The sequence below is a fragment of the Crinia signifera genome, chromosome 7, assembly GCF_055691185.1.
Source record: "Crinia signifera chromosome 7, ASM5569118v1, whole genome shotgun sequence".
Taxonomy (NCBI): domain Eukaryota; kingdom Metazoa; phylum Chordata; class Amphibia; order Anura; family Myobatrachidae; genus Crinia; species Crinia signifera.
In genome coordinates, this window is record NC_139223.1 from 73,616,723 (window position 1) to 73,634,107 (window position 17,385).

A 17,385-nucleotide genomic window follows, 5' to 3' on the forward strand; every position below is an offset into this window, starting at 1 on the left:
TAAGAGAAGAGTGTGATCCACAGTGTCAAACGCAGCAGAAAGATCTAGAAGAATAAGTAGTGAGTAATGGCCTTTAGACTTAGCAGTTACCAGATAATTCACCACTTTAGTCAGTGCTGTCTCAGTGGAGTGTTAAAACTCCATACCTTTAAAACCGATAATTCTAACTATACCTGGGACTTGAACTCATAACCTCATACAACTCAGTTGGACACCTGATAAATTGGATATACAGTATGTGTTCCTGTAATTCTACACAGCCCCCTATAGGGACTGAGCATATTTAAGATATTACTATTACTTTCAGTGGGCCAACTGCTGTGCCAGGCCCAGGTACTCAGAGCAGGGGCGTCTTAAGAGAGAAGGGGGCCCGTGCTCAGCCACCATTGGCTGGACCCCTCCTCTCTGCTGGGAGGAGGGGGGGCTGAGTACTAGAGCGCTCAGATCCTATTGCACATGAGCAAACCTCCAGAAAAATGGTGCATGGCCATTTTTCTGGAAATTTTCACAGCGGCGCTGCTGACAGCAGCAGCTCTGCACTGTGGAGTCTGAGCACTCAAACTCTACTGTCCATGCACACCTTGGCCGCAATTTTTCCAGGATCTCGGCAGTGCTTCTACCGCCGCTGCTGTAATTCTTGCCTCTATTGGGACAGTTTATAGGTAATACTACCATCTAGGCAGGTGAATCAAATCAATTCAAAAAGTTGCTTTTAAATAGGGACTGAGCATATTTAAGATATTGCTATTACTTTCAGTGGCGCCAACAGCTGTGCCAGAACCAGGTACACAGAGCAGGAGTCTTAGGAGAGGAGCCACCTCTGGCTGGGCCCCCTACTCTCTCCTCCTCCACCGCTCCTTACCTCTCTTCACTGATCTCTATCCACACTCCCTCCCGTCCTCTTCGCTCCATCACTGACCGCCGACTGACCTCTCACCTAATCACCTCCTCCCACTCCCGTGTCCAAGACAGGCCCATCTCCCTCCTCCCTTTTGCCTCCAAGCTCCTAGAACGTCTGACCTATAATCGTCTACTAAGCCACCTTACTGCTAACTCCATTCTCGACCCCCTCCAATCCGGGTTCCGCCCTTTACATTCCACTGAAACTGCCCTGACCAAAGTCACTAACGATCTAATATCGGCTAAATCCAAAGGCCTCTTCTCTATCCTCATCCAGCTTGATCTGTCGGCTGCCTTTGACACTGTTGACCACCCTCTCCTGCTCAACACCCTCCGCTCCTTTGGCATCACTGGCACGGTATTCTCCTGGTTCACCTCATACCTCTCCGATCGCTCCTTCTCCGTCTCCACTCCGAGCTCCTCCTCTCCTACTACCCCGCAGCCAGTCGGTGTTCCCCAAGGGTCTGTCCTTGGCCCTCTCCTCTTCTCTCTCTACACCACCTCTCTGGGCACCCTCATCAGCTCCTATGGTTTTCATTACCACCTTTATGCTGATGATACCCTAATCTATCTCTCTTCCCCAGACCTATCCCCATCACTCCTGTCCAAGGTCTCCGAATGCCTCACGGCCATCTCAGCCTGGATGACTCAACGCTTCCTGAAGCTAAACATGGCTAAAACTGAACTTCTAATCTTCCATCCCCCGAACATCCCATCTTCTCCCACTATCTCCATCAGTATTGGTGAAACCGAGATCACCTCCACCGACCAAACACGCTGCCTCGGTGTTATCATTGACTCCTCCCTCTCTTTCACCCCCCACATTCGTGCTCTCTCACAGTCTTGCCGCTTTCACCTACGCAACATCTCACGCATCAGACCATTCCTCTCCACTGACGCGACCAAAAGTCTCATTCACTCTCTTGTCATCTCCCGCCTTGACTACTGCAACATCCTTCTCTCTGGGCTACCTCTCACCCGCCTCGCACCTCTCCAATCCATTCTTAACGCTGCTGCTAGGCTCATCTTCCTCTCCCGCCGCTCTACCTCCGCCTCCCCCCTCTGTCTATCTCTTCACTGGCTCCCCATTCCTTTCCGAGTTCTCTTTAAACTCCTCACCACCACCTACAAGGCTCTCTCCTCCTCCACCGCTCCTTACCTCTCTTCACTGATCTCTATCCACACTCCCTCCCGTCCTCTTCGCTTCATCACTGACCGCCGACTGACCTCTCACCTAATCACCTCCTCCCACTCCCGTGTCCAAGACTTCTCTCGCGCTGCCCCCCTGCACTGGAACAACCTCCCGCCACCCATCAGGATTTCTGATTCCCTTACCTCCTTCAAGCGCTCCCTTAAAACCCACTTTTTTCGACTTGCCTATCCCTCCTCCTAACCTCTTTTGATCCTCCTATCCTGCCTCCATTCCCCTCCGTTCCTACTTATCCTGTTGTTTTTCGTTCGTCCACCCACCTATTTTTAGTATGTTAACTCTTATGAGTAGGGCCCTCCTTCCTCACGTACTCACCCTACCTCTTTACCTCACCTGTGCTCCTGTCCTGTTCTTCCCTTCCTCTACTTCATCTTCAGTCTCCTCGACAATTTTGACACCTACTTCTGAACTGATGCTGATTTTAGTTCTACCAGCTATACCCCTATTTATACTGTATTTTTCAACACACCCTGTACGTTACCTCGTAATTTTTTTGTTTGCTATGTACGGCGCTGCGGACACTTTGTGGCGCCTTATAAATAAACGTACTACTACTACTACTACTACTCTCTGTCGGGGGCAGTAGGCTCTGAGCACTAAAGCACTCAGGGGTGAATTTATGAAGCTTGGAGAAGTGTTATCTATCCCCATAAAGAACGTTATGAGCAAGGTGATAATGGTTCAGCCAATCAGCTACAATATGTAAATTGACAGGTAAGAGCTGATTGGCTGAACCATTATCACCTTGCTCATAACGTTCTTTATGGGGATAGATAACACTTCTCCAAGCTTCATAAATTCACCCCTCAGACACTACTGCACATGCACCGATTGCTGGAAAAATGGCCACAATTTTTGCAGGATCTCGGCAGTGCTCCTACCACTGCCGCTGGACACTGGAGGTTAAGGATTGGAAAAATGGGTGCAGTATGCATCCATTACAGCTACGTCCCTGACTCAGAGGAGGCCTGGTAAATGTATGGAGGTGTGGTCAGCCCCCTTTTTAGCAAATATATAATCTTTTACATGTGTAATGTCTGTTCACCCCCTTCCCCGCACATTACGCACAGAGAATAATAGGACACTGGTCCTGCAGCTTCCTCTCTCCCCAGTGCAGCAAAATACAGTGTGTGTCCTGGGCTGAGGAGGGAGGCTGCTGCAGCATTGTCCTCTCTCTTCCCACTGCCGCAGTCTTTGAGGCCCATTTATCAACTAATATTTATGGCTAAATCCCCTAAAACACCCGTTTTCAGGGGTTAAGCACAAATATTAAGTATCACTGAAATGTATCAAAGGGGGACCGCAGCAGGGATCTCCGATCCCTGCTGCAATCTCCCCTGCAGCGCTGCCGGCCGCATCCCCCATAGGTTTCTATGGGGGATGCGAAGCTGCCCGATGTATCAACATCGGGCAGCCCAGCATCGCACCCCTGGGGTATCGCCATTCTGGTATGGCGATAGCGCATTGTAGCCTATGGCTACATATCGCACTGCCCAAGCGGCAGTGCGGTCAGCAGGGTCGCGGGGGGGGGGGGGCAGCGCAGACCCCCCGGCTTCCGGCTCCGGGCATCGCAGGGACAGGCTCCCTGCGCCCTGCCAGGTCATACATTGGGGCGAAATTATCGCATTTAACAATGCGATCCTGGGCGGTAATATTCCGCCCAGATCGCATTGTAAATGCAATCAATGGTAAATGGGGGCCTTAGATAGGGAAAGACGAGGGACCAATAAAGAGCACCCACTCCCACCACCCCCCTTTCATCTACACACACACACCGTCCCTCTCTGTGCCAGACCATCTACGTAAACTATTTTATTTGGGGGTAATAGACCCCTTTCACATCAGCCAAAATTCCTGGGTTGGCCCCAGGAACAACCCGGGTCTAATGCTGATGTGAAAGGGTCCAGGGCCAAAATCCTGTCACCAATCCACCAGGATTTCAACCCTGCTAGCTACCAGGGTTGCTCCTGGGACCTTCCCGGGGTACTGTCTGGTATTGAAGGTACAAGAACATGTCCCTCCTTTCTGTGTTGCCTCTGCTGATGGGCTATGCAGCACAACTTCCTGTTGTTGTGGATTTTCAGAGACGTGCTGAGGCATAACACACTCATACCTCCCAACTTCTGTCCGGAGGAAATAGGGACACTCGCGCGGCGAAGCTGCGCGAGTGCCCGAAAGGGGGCGGGGCATATGCAAATGAGGGTGCGGCTTATGCTAATTAGCCGCAACCTCATTTTCAGTCGAGAATAGACGCTGTGCGCATGCGCACAGCGTCTATTCTACTAGATTGGGGGGTCTCCCAACTGCCACCCCCGCAGCGGGACAATGCCTGCCACGGGTGGGACAGCGGGACAGGACCCGAAAATCGGGACTGTCCCGCTGTAATTGTGACAGTTGGGAGGTATGCACACTGTGCAAGCTCTGTGACACAACAGACCCCAGCAGTGCTATTTAACCATTGCAAGCCTGAAAGCCAAGAATGTCTTGGACAAATGTTGATGTCAGGGAGATTGTACACATTAGAGGGGAAGAGGAGATCTGGCACCAGATTACAGGCACTGTTAAGGATGCCCAGATATACCATAACGTTGCGAAGATCCTGGCATTGCGGGACATCTCCCTCTTCCCCTCTCCCCTCCCTCTCTCTAATGACCTCATTTTAAAGTCCATTTCTAATGATATTCTCATAGAAATGCAAGGTCACCCTGGGTTCAGTATAAAAGGTGCCGACCCAGGATGTCCCTGCTTCAAAAGCATAAACGGGGCTCAACCCGGGAATGTCCCTGCATGTCCCCGGAATTTGATTCCCGGGTTGGTCCCTGCATTTCTGGTGTGAAAAGGGTATAACAGATAGCCCATGAGATCATTGGAGAATTTACAAAAGCAGGAGATGAGAATGGAGATATTTGTAGAAAGCAGTAATCATCTCCACTCATGTGCACTCATTAGTAAGAGCTAGGCTGCAAGTTACAGGGATCCAGAATGATATATGAAGGAGGACAATGAAAGGAACATCCACAACAGGCTTTTGACAATAACGTTGTACCTAGAGGCGGCCTGACCCTTAATTCCTCCCCTGCTTGTCATTTATTTACATAAAATGCTATATATTAGAGAGTTGCATAACATACCTGAAATAATAATGCACAGGTTCTCAGGACCCCACTCAGTGCATGTTATGCAGGTCTCCCCACAGACTCACTAGTGAAATAATTAGCTCCACCTGTGGATCTTTTAAAATGAGTCAGTCAGTAATGAGTGCACCTGTCAGGTGACCTGGAAAACGTGAACTGTGTGAGGTCCTGAGGACCGAGTTTGAGAACCACTGTAATAACTATTCTGATTATATAGATGACTGACGCCCATGCAGACATTGTATTGGTGTGAGTTGTTAGGGCAAAGTCATGTCACAACAGTTCAAGTGACTGCAGTCTCAACTTTTAATTTGTATCAGATCCCATGCTAAGATGTGGAGTAGCTTGAGTTGTCTGTTATGGGGAGGAGAGGTAATTAGTGTAACTGCTGAAATGTAGTAGTGTGTGGTTGACATTTAATCATTTGTTTTACCTCTGTGGACATCTGAAATTTACATTTTGTGTTTTAGTGATCTTTTTAAAGTACCGTATATAAGGATTAAACCTTGTACTTCCCCACTTACCTCTCAACAGGTAGTCTCAGAGAATCAGAACAAGGGGCACATTCATATGCACACACAGTGAGGGTTTATGAGTACCTAGAAAGTGCAGCGGAGTATGTTTATTTATGTATTTTTAAATGGAGGTTGGCCGCTTGCTGAATGTAAAGGGAGTTCTCCTGTGTGGGTGTGAGACAGAGTTGGCCAGGGGAGATGGTGAAATACTGTCTTCTGCAGCTGAGCAGATGTGCCTGTTCTATACCGGAGGCTTCATTATTATGCTGGACAGGTGAGGCCATCACTGGACTGATGTATGTGTGTGTTTGTGAGAACCCCACACACACACACACACACACACACACACACACACTTAAAGTTATGCATCACAATCACTGCAATAATGAATGCATTTGTTGCACTTAATAAAATATAATATGCTAGTAAGCCCGCTCGAAGCAAAAGCTTTGAAAGATAGTGTGCTACCTTCTGTGTTTATGCATTTGTGAGAAAGAGATGTAGTTTCACGGTCTGCCAGCAGATGGCATTGTTTTGGAGGCTCACATACACTAGACCAGTGGTAGCCAACCCTAGCCCTCGAGAGCTACCAAAAGTTCACATTTTCCAGACAACCTAGCTGCTGCAATTCTTTTGCTTTCCCATTGACTCAGTATCCAACACTGGATGAAAGATACAAGGGTTTTTCAGGAGACCAGAAACTCACTGACCGTCTATATACACACACTGATTACAAGCAAACAGATCACAGGTGAGGATGGTTACCTTTAATAGCCATTCAAACCCACTTGTGTCAACTTATGTGCATGTTATGAGGTCAAAATCTCCAGGGTATGTAAACTTTTGATCAGGGTAATTTGGGTAGTTTATGTTGTCATTATGATAAAGAGTAAACACAGTTGTTTGACAGTAAATGGCTTCACCCAACCACTAGCTATGAGTGGAAAAAAAAAGTTTGTGAATTATCATTCATAACATTACAAATTCTGTTAGGGTATGTAAACTTATGAGCACAACTGTATCTAAATATGCCCCTGGGCCTGCTCATTTTAATGTGGTATAAAATGGACTGGAGGACATTATAATGTTACATAATATAAACTAAATGCACTGTAATGTTGTACAATATGAAGTGGCTGCACTATAGTGTGGCATAATATGAGCGGGGGACATTTCATAATGTGAATTGGAGGTACTGTGTAGCATAATGTGTACTGGCAGTTGTTCAATGTGATATAAAGTGAACTAAGGCACTACAATGCAGAATAAAATTTTAAGTAATAGGGCTTATTATGGTGAGAGGTGTGTCCTTAGAAGCATTGGGACAGGGGCTCCTTAAAAATGGGACCCACAAAGTTCTGGCTTACAGCATAGAAGACACTATGGGGAATACAGATAATAGTGTATTACATTACAATTTAACAATAAAGTGCCTATGTATTGTTTATGTACCTTTTTTGCAGTCCAAATTGTTTTTTTATTGTTTTTTTTTGCAATTAAAACAGTCTGGTTTAAATGTTTAAATTATTAGTATTTTTTTTTATTCAAATTAGTCTACATTGAATGGTGAACAATGCTAATGTTTAATGCTAATGTTAAAGTGGCTCACCATTGGATCTGCTACTAGCGCTAGAGCCCTAGAGCTGTTGAGCCTGACTAGACATTTGACTTGAAAGGGTTAATGCATACTTATATCCCCACAATAGCACAGAAATATCATACAAATATAGCTTTACAGTAGCATTTTGAATTCTAATTATAAATTGTAATTACATACAAATTGAAAGCATATTTAATTTTATGAAATAAAAACTTGTTATTTTACTCTTTAAATCTGTTTTATACAGCATTGGAAGAGGATTATTCATTAAAGTAATGCTACTGTATTAAAAGTAACTTGATATTACCTTGTGTTTTTTTTGTCTGGGTCCAATGTAATAGCAGATATGTAGTCCAAGCTGGATTATGGAAGAGCACAGGGGTTCAGTACCCTGGGCTCCACTCTCTCAGGGGCCCCCTATATATTAACCCTTTGAGTGACATCTCTGTGAGAGATGTCCAAAATATACACTAAACATACCAGCGCCGCTCACATTTGTTCTATACACTTTTTAACCACTATTCAAGCAAAAAAATCAAATTCCAAATCAAATCGGACCTAATGCACATGTGCGTTAATTAGACCATGTTATACAGTTAGTACTTAAGGTACACATTCACAGGTTTGATTTGGCTTATTTTCAGCCGATTCTGATGTATCGGAACGATATATCGGATGAAACTTGCCAAATTGGACCCGTTTGACATCCGTCCTGACCCAATGCGCATTCCCATGTGCATCGGATTGGATCTTGTAGATCAAATGTGCAGCATGTATGATCTATTGGAATTGGATGCATCAGTGTACATCGCAGATGCTTTTTATTTTAGCACCTGCGATTTATTGCATCCAATAAGAGCCAACGGTGTGCACCTCTGGCAAACACTTATAGTCTGCAGAGCAGGGAAGCACCGAGTAGGTGAGGCACTTTCCCCGCTCTGCATCCTCTGCTGCTGATGCTGCTGCCTGTTATGTCAAACTGACAGGCAGCAGCGCCGGCAGCGATATCTGCCTCGGAGACCCCCAGTCATTGGCAGCCCGAGAGAGAAGCTGCGGTAGCGGCGGGCAGGTAGATTTCAAAACCACCATTCAAAGGATTGGGCGGCTGCTGATCTCTCTCAGCCAATCAGTAACCATTCATTCACTTGAATGGGGGTTTTAAAATCTGCCCGTCCACCACTACCGCAGCCTGTTCCCCACCGGCAGCTCCCCTGGGGATACATGCAATAAATTGCATGTGATTTATACCATGTAGAAAATGGCACATCAAGTGCAAAATCCTATGTAGCCCTCCCGGGAAGTTGAAGGGAAATCAGGTCCAACTTTTCCCTCAGACAAGTCTGACCTGTGTATAGGAGCCTTGATTGTCCACATGACTGGTCACAATCCTAAAAGTGCTCATTTTACCTGAGAAAGCAAAGTTCAAAATTATTTTTGTAATGTAAAGAATGTGTAACAATCAAAGTGTATTTAGCTTATAAAGTGATCCTGTTTTATCGTAACAAGCATTGCTTTCTTGGCTAAGTAACCATGGTATGGACAGAACTGTAACTAGACATTTTTGGTCCCCTGTGCCAGAAAGAGAATTGATGTTCCAAAAAGGTAAGATTGGGGAACATCTGCTGTAAATTAGGCATATAAAAGCTGATACCATCCTATATTAATTGTGTGTGAAATTCCAGGAGTTCTCTGCTGAAGCAAAGGAAAACTTTCTCATGCTGCTTTCAGACCGCAAAACTGGCTTTGACCAGGTATTTTGAAACGTTTCTAAAAACGGGTCTGCCAGGTAAAACCCCTTTCACACCGCATCTCTTAAACGGGATATTACCGTTTAAGTGCCGTTTTTTTACACTGGCAGACCCATTTTTGGAAACTTTCCAAAAACAGGATCAAAGCCAGTGCAGTCTTAAGCAATCCCCCCCCCCCCTGTAACACGCTGTGTGGCAGCGTGTTACAGTTCACACCACCACCCCCCCCCCCCCAATGTGTTTAAGAAAGCCCCCCGTGCAGCCAGTACCTCATGCCTTGCGGATCACCCCCCATACCAAAGACAGTTTTTTCAAACAGTCTTTCCTATGGGGCAGCCATTTTCCGAAAGTCACATTTTTTTTTTATAAGCAGCAGAAGCCGACAGGAGCAGGAGCCGACAGCCGGCGGGATCGTAAGGCACGAGGCACGGGGGTTTTCGTAAACACATTGGGGGGGGGCGCAGCAGTGCGCACTATTGGTCCCCAGTGCCTGCATATTTAACGAGCCGGCCGTGCATTACATATGTCCATATGTAATGAGCGGCTAATTACATATGCACATATGTAATTATCGGCTAATTACATATGCGCATATGTAATTAACGGCCGGCTCATTAAATATGCAGGCACTGGGGACCAATAGTGCTCACTGCTGCCTGGGTACCGTTTCAGACCGAAAAAAATTGGTCTGAAACGTGTAGGACCCTGCTTTTTTACCGTTTTAAAATACCGGTTATTTTAAAACGGTAAATTCACTCTGGACCTTTCAGACCGCACATATTACCGTTTTGAAACGGTAAAGAAACGGCAATATACCATTTAATTTGTGCGGTCTGAAAGGAGCATTAATCAGTCCATTTCTTAGGGCTGTGTGTATTTATTATTAACAGTTTCTTATATAGCACATACATATTACGCAGCACTTTACAGAGAATTTTTGAACATTCAGTCCCTGCCCCAGTGGAGCTTACAGTCTATAATCCCTACCGCATGTACACGCACACACAGACATTCTAGGGTTAATTTTTGTTGGAAGCCAATTAGCCTATCTGTATATTTTTGGATTGTGATAGGAAACCGGAGTACCCGGAGTAAACCCACGCAAGCACAGGGAGAATATACAAACTCCACACAGTTAGAGCCATGGTGGGGATCGACCCCATGACCTCCGCGCTGTGAGGCAGTAATGCTAACCATTACACCATCCGTGCTGCCCCAATGTGTATACATAGTATACGGTATTATGTGGAGGAAGAGAGAATGTTCTCTCCTTTCAGTGCTGTTAAAATAGAATATAAAAATAAATACTGTATACTAGCACAATGTTAGTGTACGTTGTTCTTATTATACTCTCTTAGTAACATCAGTGCTGGGAACTGGCTGTTGCTATAACCTGTCTACATTACAGCTGCATTAAAATGAGAGGCTAAAATTAGCTTCTGGTAAGTGGTGGGTCACTATTGCTAGGAGAATTAGAGTACTATATTTTGGCGTGATGGAGGCTCGCAGATGTCACTCACAGAGCACTAGGTCCCGCTGTTCCTGCACTGTCCCCTGAAGTGCATCTGCACAGCCGGTCAGTCTTCCAGCTCAGAAGCAATTTTCCCACAGAAGATAGTGTGGGGGCGTGAGCAATCATTAGGGAAGAAATAGAAAATACATCATGTACTTTATCCCTCTTCACCCCCCTTTTTTCATGTGAGCAAGAATGAGCCCATGGTATGAATTTAAAGGGATAGCAAAATATCCTTTACCTCCTACTCATTAATTACATTGCTCATTGCCTGTATATGAAAGTTCTGCACTTCAGATCTGCTGTCAGGAGAATGACTCTGTTTCCCAAAACGATGGGAATAGCTTGCTTAGAGTGTGGGGATGCAGTTATTTGTCCTTTCACGTGTGACTGCAGCAGGAAATAAAAAATATGTATGTATAATATGAAATATTAATGCCTGTATAACATGAACTTGCATGTTCTACGTACTTGACTATAGTTTCATACTCTGTCTTGGTTTGTCTGTTATGTAAGTCCATTTGTTGTAGTCTAACAATATTGAGTTTAGTACCCTCAAAGTGGAAGTTTAAAGAGAAATCAAAGTGTTTTTCACACTAAAATAAATAAAAATGTGGTACTTTTTAATTTGAGTAATATTAATACCCTTTTCCAATAGACAAGCCAGGTTGTACCTGGGTACGACCCGGCTGGCAAACCCTTTCCCAGTAGTGTTCTGACACGGCATAATGCCGGGCTGGTGATGTCTTTGAAAGGCGGAGCCGGGCCGGTGCTGGGAGATGAGAGCATCTCCAATGCTTTTACATTGCAGTGAATGGAACCCGGGTTGCATAGACTGGGGTTACCCGGTTCCACTGCCCCTGGACCCGGGAGCACCCGGGTTGGATTGCCTGGGATTTTTTCTTGAACATTTTCCACTAGCAGAAAATAATGGGTAGGTTCCCGCGCAAAATCACAGGGTTTTTTTGCAAGCGGAAAAGGTGTGTTATTAACAGCTGAATCTGTAGTATACATATCTGATGTAGGGCCAGATGTATCAAGCTTCAAAAAATGATAAGGTGGAGAGTAATAAACAACCAGCCAATTTGATCCTAACTGTCATTTTCCAAACCCAGCATGTAACAACAGTTAGGAGCTGATTGGCTGGCTGTTTATCACTCTACATTTTATCACTTTTTGAAGCTTGATACATCTGGACCTTAGTGAGACAATCTATTGTGTTGCAGTTAACAAGTATCTTAAGGCAAACTACAAATGGCTGTCCTTTTATTTCGGATGATAAGCTCCTTTTAATGTTGAGGTGTTGCAGGCTTAGGGCACATGCAGGCACCTTCCTCACTCTTTCCAGCGTCCTCTTGGCATTGCTAAAACCCATCTAACCAAATTTTAGTTGTATGTGGCCACCTACCAAAAAATGCCGCCTAGTTCACTTCTGGTGGCCAAGAAATCCATTCTGCAAGTAGACAGCCTCGTGACTCAGCCTTTAACCCCTGAATCCTATTTGCACATTGACCTGAATGATGCATCAGGAGTAGCTTGCCATCTATTACTGAGTGTGTGTCAGCATTCAATTAAATTATTATTGTAAATGAGGGATTACTTATTCACCAATATTATCAGGGGGTTTACAGGACAAAATTAAATCTGTCATCTAGGTGATGCACCAGTGCTTAAGAAACTTAAAGTATTCCTTCACCCCATTCTCAAAATTATGAATAACATAGTGTACAGCCCCTGCAATATTCTGCTTGCTGGATCTGGCCTATCTCCACGGTAGTCCTATAGGCTGCAAACCATTCAGGTGATAGCAGGGAAGTGTTGATGAAAATTGCATGACTCTGACTCAACGGTTGCCCTCGGTGACTTAGAAGGGAGGGATGGTTGTTGAGGTGTGTTTGGCAGGTGTTTTGGTGCTTTCTTGGGCAACTGTGTGTTTAGGTGACACCAGGGAAAACATCATCACCAAAAGACATTAATGGCCAGAAGCACAGAGCCCAGCTCTTTGGAAGAAAGGTTGATCAATTTCATATAAATAGACTACAAATTAAAACCTGTGGTAAATTGAGCCGGTTTCACCAAAAAGAATCTGAGCGCTCCACAGAGCAGGAGGTTATAGTTTGGTTGCAGAACAAAAACAGCTGATCACACCTCACAATGCATGTTTGTGCCTTAATTGGTGCAAAGACTACAGTGAATGTACTACTGATTAGTGGGCAAACAGGCTATGGTTCATAGTCATCCATCACCGTACAGATATATTAATATTTGACACCTACCTTTTTAAAGGCCTTCAACACTCAAGTTCCTTCAGATATTATGGAGCTCGAGTCCGACCTTCTAGCAAGGTGCTGCTGTGACTGGTTGTGCTGGCACTGATGATGCAGGCTGCTGCCACCTCATACTAGTACTGCTAATTTGGCTGCAGGCCCTTTAAGTGCTACTGGCCCTGGTACAATGCATTAGCATGGTTCCATTATGTTGTGTGATGCATTTTCCTGGCATGATGTGTATGCAGTCATTCCCTAGTGAACAAGGTCAATGCTAATTGCTACATGTTACAGCATTTGGCTCCAGACAGGGAAGAACTGCAATGCCCTCATCCACAGAGCGTTTGCTGTCACCAATGGTTTAATGAGCATGATACTGATGTTATCCATATGTCATCACGGACGGTGTAAGGGTTAGCATTGCTGCCTCAGCGCTGAGGTCATGGGATCAATACCCACCATGGTCCTAACTGTGCAGAGATTGTATATTCTCCCCGTGTTTGCGTGGGTTTACTCCAGGTACTCTGGTTTCCTCCCACAATCCAAAAATATACTGGTAGGCTAATTGGCTCCCAACAAATTATCCCTAGAATGTCTGTGTGTGCGTGTATATGTGGTAGGGCATATAGATTGTAAGCTCCACTGGGGCAGGGACTGATGTGAGTGTTCAAATATTCTCTGTAAAGCGCTGCAGAATATGTGTGCGCTATATAAGAAACTGTTATCTATAAATAAATGTCATGGTCTTCTCCATCTGAGGGCCCATTTAGAACTAAAAGGGATATTCTGATGCCATAAGCAGCATTTCCCATCCCCATCATCCAAGTGTCGGCAGAGTGACTTTCTTGTGGAAGACTTACCGCATTCTGCATGTGGTGGTGTGCATTTATATTTGTATTTAGTCACTACCGCTATGTAATGCAGTTATGTTGTGCTTTGCACTAGAGGTGAATGCTGTAGTCTACATAATTAGATTACATTTTTTTAATATTCATTTTATTCTATGGAATGTTTATTTTTTTAATCTCACAGTATTATTGAATTCATTACCTAAGTTTTGTTTCTCAGCAAATGTATAGTTTGAACTACTGAACAAGTAATAATAAGTTTCCTCTCCGACGTAAGTATTGTTTGCGTGTATAATGCATGCATAAAGGTCCAGCTGAAAGACATCCTTCCCCGGGATCTGTCTTTAAGTCATTTGGAGGGGCGTACTTCCTTCTCACTGGTTTATGCAGACACTGCAGCCAGATCAACCACTTTCATGATTACCACAGATGTTGTCTCAGCATCTGTTTCATTTCTTGTCTTCCTGTTGTGTGGGGTGAGTGTTCTGCTAGCAGCATTACAAATGCAACCTGGTCACAGAGCCCAGAAACTTTTAAAGCGACTGCAGTATAACTGTTTGGCTGAGTTTATACCATCAGAGATCATTGCATAGGTAAAACTTGAATAATGCATTGTTGTTTGTTTGTATGTACTGCTCTGTGTATGCAGTCTTGGAGAGATACTATTGTTATTGTGCTGCTGGGACATTTCTTGTAAAAGTTGGTTTTCCTCGTAGCCGTTATTGGTAATTGAGTGACTGAACTCCATACATCAGGGGTATGTAGGTACTGTATGCAAGACGTATACTCCGTGCTTTGCGGCTTGTCATTAAGAACATTACATAGAGGAAAGATGCTGTGTTTACAGTAACAAGTTATTGATTTTCCTGTATTGTGCTGATGTTTTTAATGTAGGCTATGAGATCACATTCATAGCAGTGTTAACCCTTTACAGTACAGCGAGTAGAGCTAAACTATACTGCAGGATAAGTACTCCTAGTGAGGGGACATGTCTCTGATGTTAAAATACTGAATCTCAACATTTTCACTGCACTCAGAACTCGTGCCATTTCTTCTAATGGATCTCTACTTAGCCATTGCATTGTGTAGTCTAGGTTGCCAATAGCAGGATTACCACAGTATGGTGGCACAGTGGAAAGCATGGTTGGACTTTTGCAATGTGTTCTGGCCAAATTGCTGTCTGCAGAGTGTTTGTCAGTTATTCATAGGTGTCCTAATTCTCTTGAGATATTAATTAAATTTTTCCTAATTAATGTATCTGTGTGTGGGTATGTTACGAAGGGATTCAATCGGATGACCGGCTGTCAGGATGCCGACGGTCAGAGTACCAACACCAGCATCCCAATAAAAGGAATTCTGACAGGGGTCATTTAGGTAAACCTACCCTTTCCCTTCCCTCCCTAACCCTCCCTTCCCCTCCCTAACCCTCCCTTCCCCTCCCTAACCCTCCCTTCCCTAGCTCTCCCCAATAGTGCCTATCCCTCCCCACTAGTGCCTAACCCCCTATCCTCACAGCCTAAACCCCCCTCCTTCCTGCAGCGTAACCCTAAGCCCCTCCTACTGTCTCCTTCCCTGGGCTGACACTAGCGCTGAGATGCGTCTTATTCACACCAAAGATGTAGCAAAACATCATTCAGTCTGTACCAGACACCAGGCTTCAAATTTAACTTCACAGTAATTTGTTTTAAATATGTACAAAGTCCCAGATGAAGACAATGCATTGTAGAACTTTGTATACAGTATCAGACTCATACGCAGACACTGTACATAACAAATCAATCAATTAAATCTTGTGAAGTAGTTTTATGGCATTGCATTACCACTAATGCAACTAAAAGGTCAATCGGCCGATCAGATATATCGATGGTTCGTCAGCCAGTGTGTACCAGCGATATGTCTGCGATAGATAAATCGGCACATCTGGCTGTGTGTATGGGAGATCCGCCGACTGCCCATTCACTCTCTACACACCTGGTAGCGATTGACAGCGCAACTGGGCAGCTTTATGTAAATATCTATACAACTGGTCGGGCAGCGAGTATGTAATCTATAAGCGTGTACCCAGCTTGAGACTCATATTTAGGATAAAAAGACACTTGGTGCAAGCTTTGTCACATGGGCCCTTGTGCAACAAGAAGGGCTGTTTGGCACGGGTGCAGCAATAGTGTATGAGGGCAGCACGGATGGTGTAATGGTTAGCATTACTGCCTCACAGCGCTGAGGTCATGGGTTCGATCCCCACCACGGCCCTGACTGTGCGGAGTTTGTATATTCTCCCCATGCTTGCGTGGGTTTACTCCGGGTACTCCGGTTTCCTCCCACAATCCAAAAATATACAGATAGGTTAATTGGCTTCCAACAAAAAATTAACCCTAGAATGTCTGTGTGTGCATGTAGATGTGGTAGGGAATATAGATTGTAAGCTCCACTGGGGCAGGGACTGATGTGAATGTTCAAATATTCTCTGTAAAGCGCTGCGGAATCTGTGTGCGCTATATAAGAAACTGTTAATAAATAAATAATACAGCTGTATATAAATAACGGATAATGATAATAAGTCTACATCGCTTCCACAGCTGTAATACTTTAAGGAACAGCTATTCATCTGGCTACTCTAATGGGAACCATCTCTAGTGATTTTAGTGTGTTTAGTACAGGCCCTCCAGCTGTTGTGAAACTACACATCCCAGCATGCCTTGCCATAGCTTTAGCATTCCCTAATGGCAAAACTGGGGCAAGGCATGATGGGGCTTGTAGTTTCACAACAGCTGGAGGGCCATAGTTTGGACATGACTGGTTTAGTCCATATAGCTGCCGATTCGGTTTTGCAGTGAATTTGGCCCCGTCCCCGATGGTGGGGGACTTTCCATGCGCATAGGCAGAACCTCGCAGTGAGCACCTTCAGAGAAGTTTTCATTTGCTGGGGCGCACGCTGCCTGATTGACAAGCAGGGGGGGGGGCGTTCTGGGGTGGACACCTGGCGTTTTATGGCCACGCCCATAGAATCACTGGGTGGACCCCAGCGAATGCAGGCATGCCCCTGTCTGCCTGTGGCAGGCAGATGATGACGTAGGTGCCCACCCCCAACAAGTTTAAATCCTGGGTTACTTTTCTGCTGCGAACAATCATTCCATGGTGAATAAATGATTTCACCTCTGTGCGGCTGCTTGCGAGCAGATGTGTTAGTTTACACATCGGCTCACAGCGTAGCATGGGGATTTCGGCAGGGGGGGGGGGGTCGTGCTTGTGCCAGGGCAGCGCTAACCTGCTAGCTAGGCTCTGAATATACGCAGCCTAGCAAGCAGGTCTGAATCAGTCCCATATTGTAGTCTTTCCCAGGTTCAAAAGGAAATGACAGTGACACAGGGTTCAACACTGGCCCCTCTGCCCCCCCACCAACCCAAAAGGTAGATGCTAAATTGTAGTGGTCTAAAGGACCTTCCACGCCCAGGGGGAGGAGCAAAGCCAGGGGGCTTGCTCCTTCACTCTCCACGCCACCACCGGTTGCCTTTAGTAACCAGGTGGCAAGCGAACCGATCCACCGCGCCTGAAGCGTGGCAAGCAAAGCGAGCCCACGAGGGTCTATTTGGGACCCTTCTTCCAACCTTTCTCCTCCTCTCTCCACCCCCTCTCCTCCCCTGTAACGTCAG

General features: G+C 45.3%; 1 protein-coding gene across 3 annotated transcripts in view; it reads left to right on the forward strand.

The window, feature by feature from the left end:
- The window catches only part of MRTFB (myocardin related transcription factor B), a 376,317-nt gene that overhangs the window by 269,854 nt on the left and 89,078 nt on the right, over positions 1 to 17,385 (forward strand). The gene's annotated exons all lie outside the window — the stretch shown is intronic.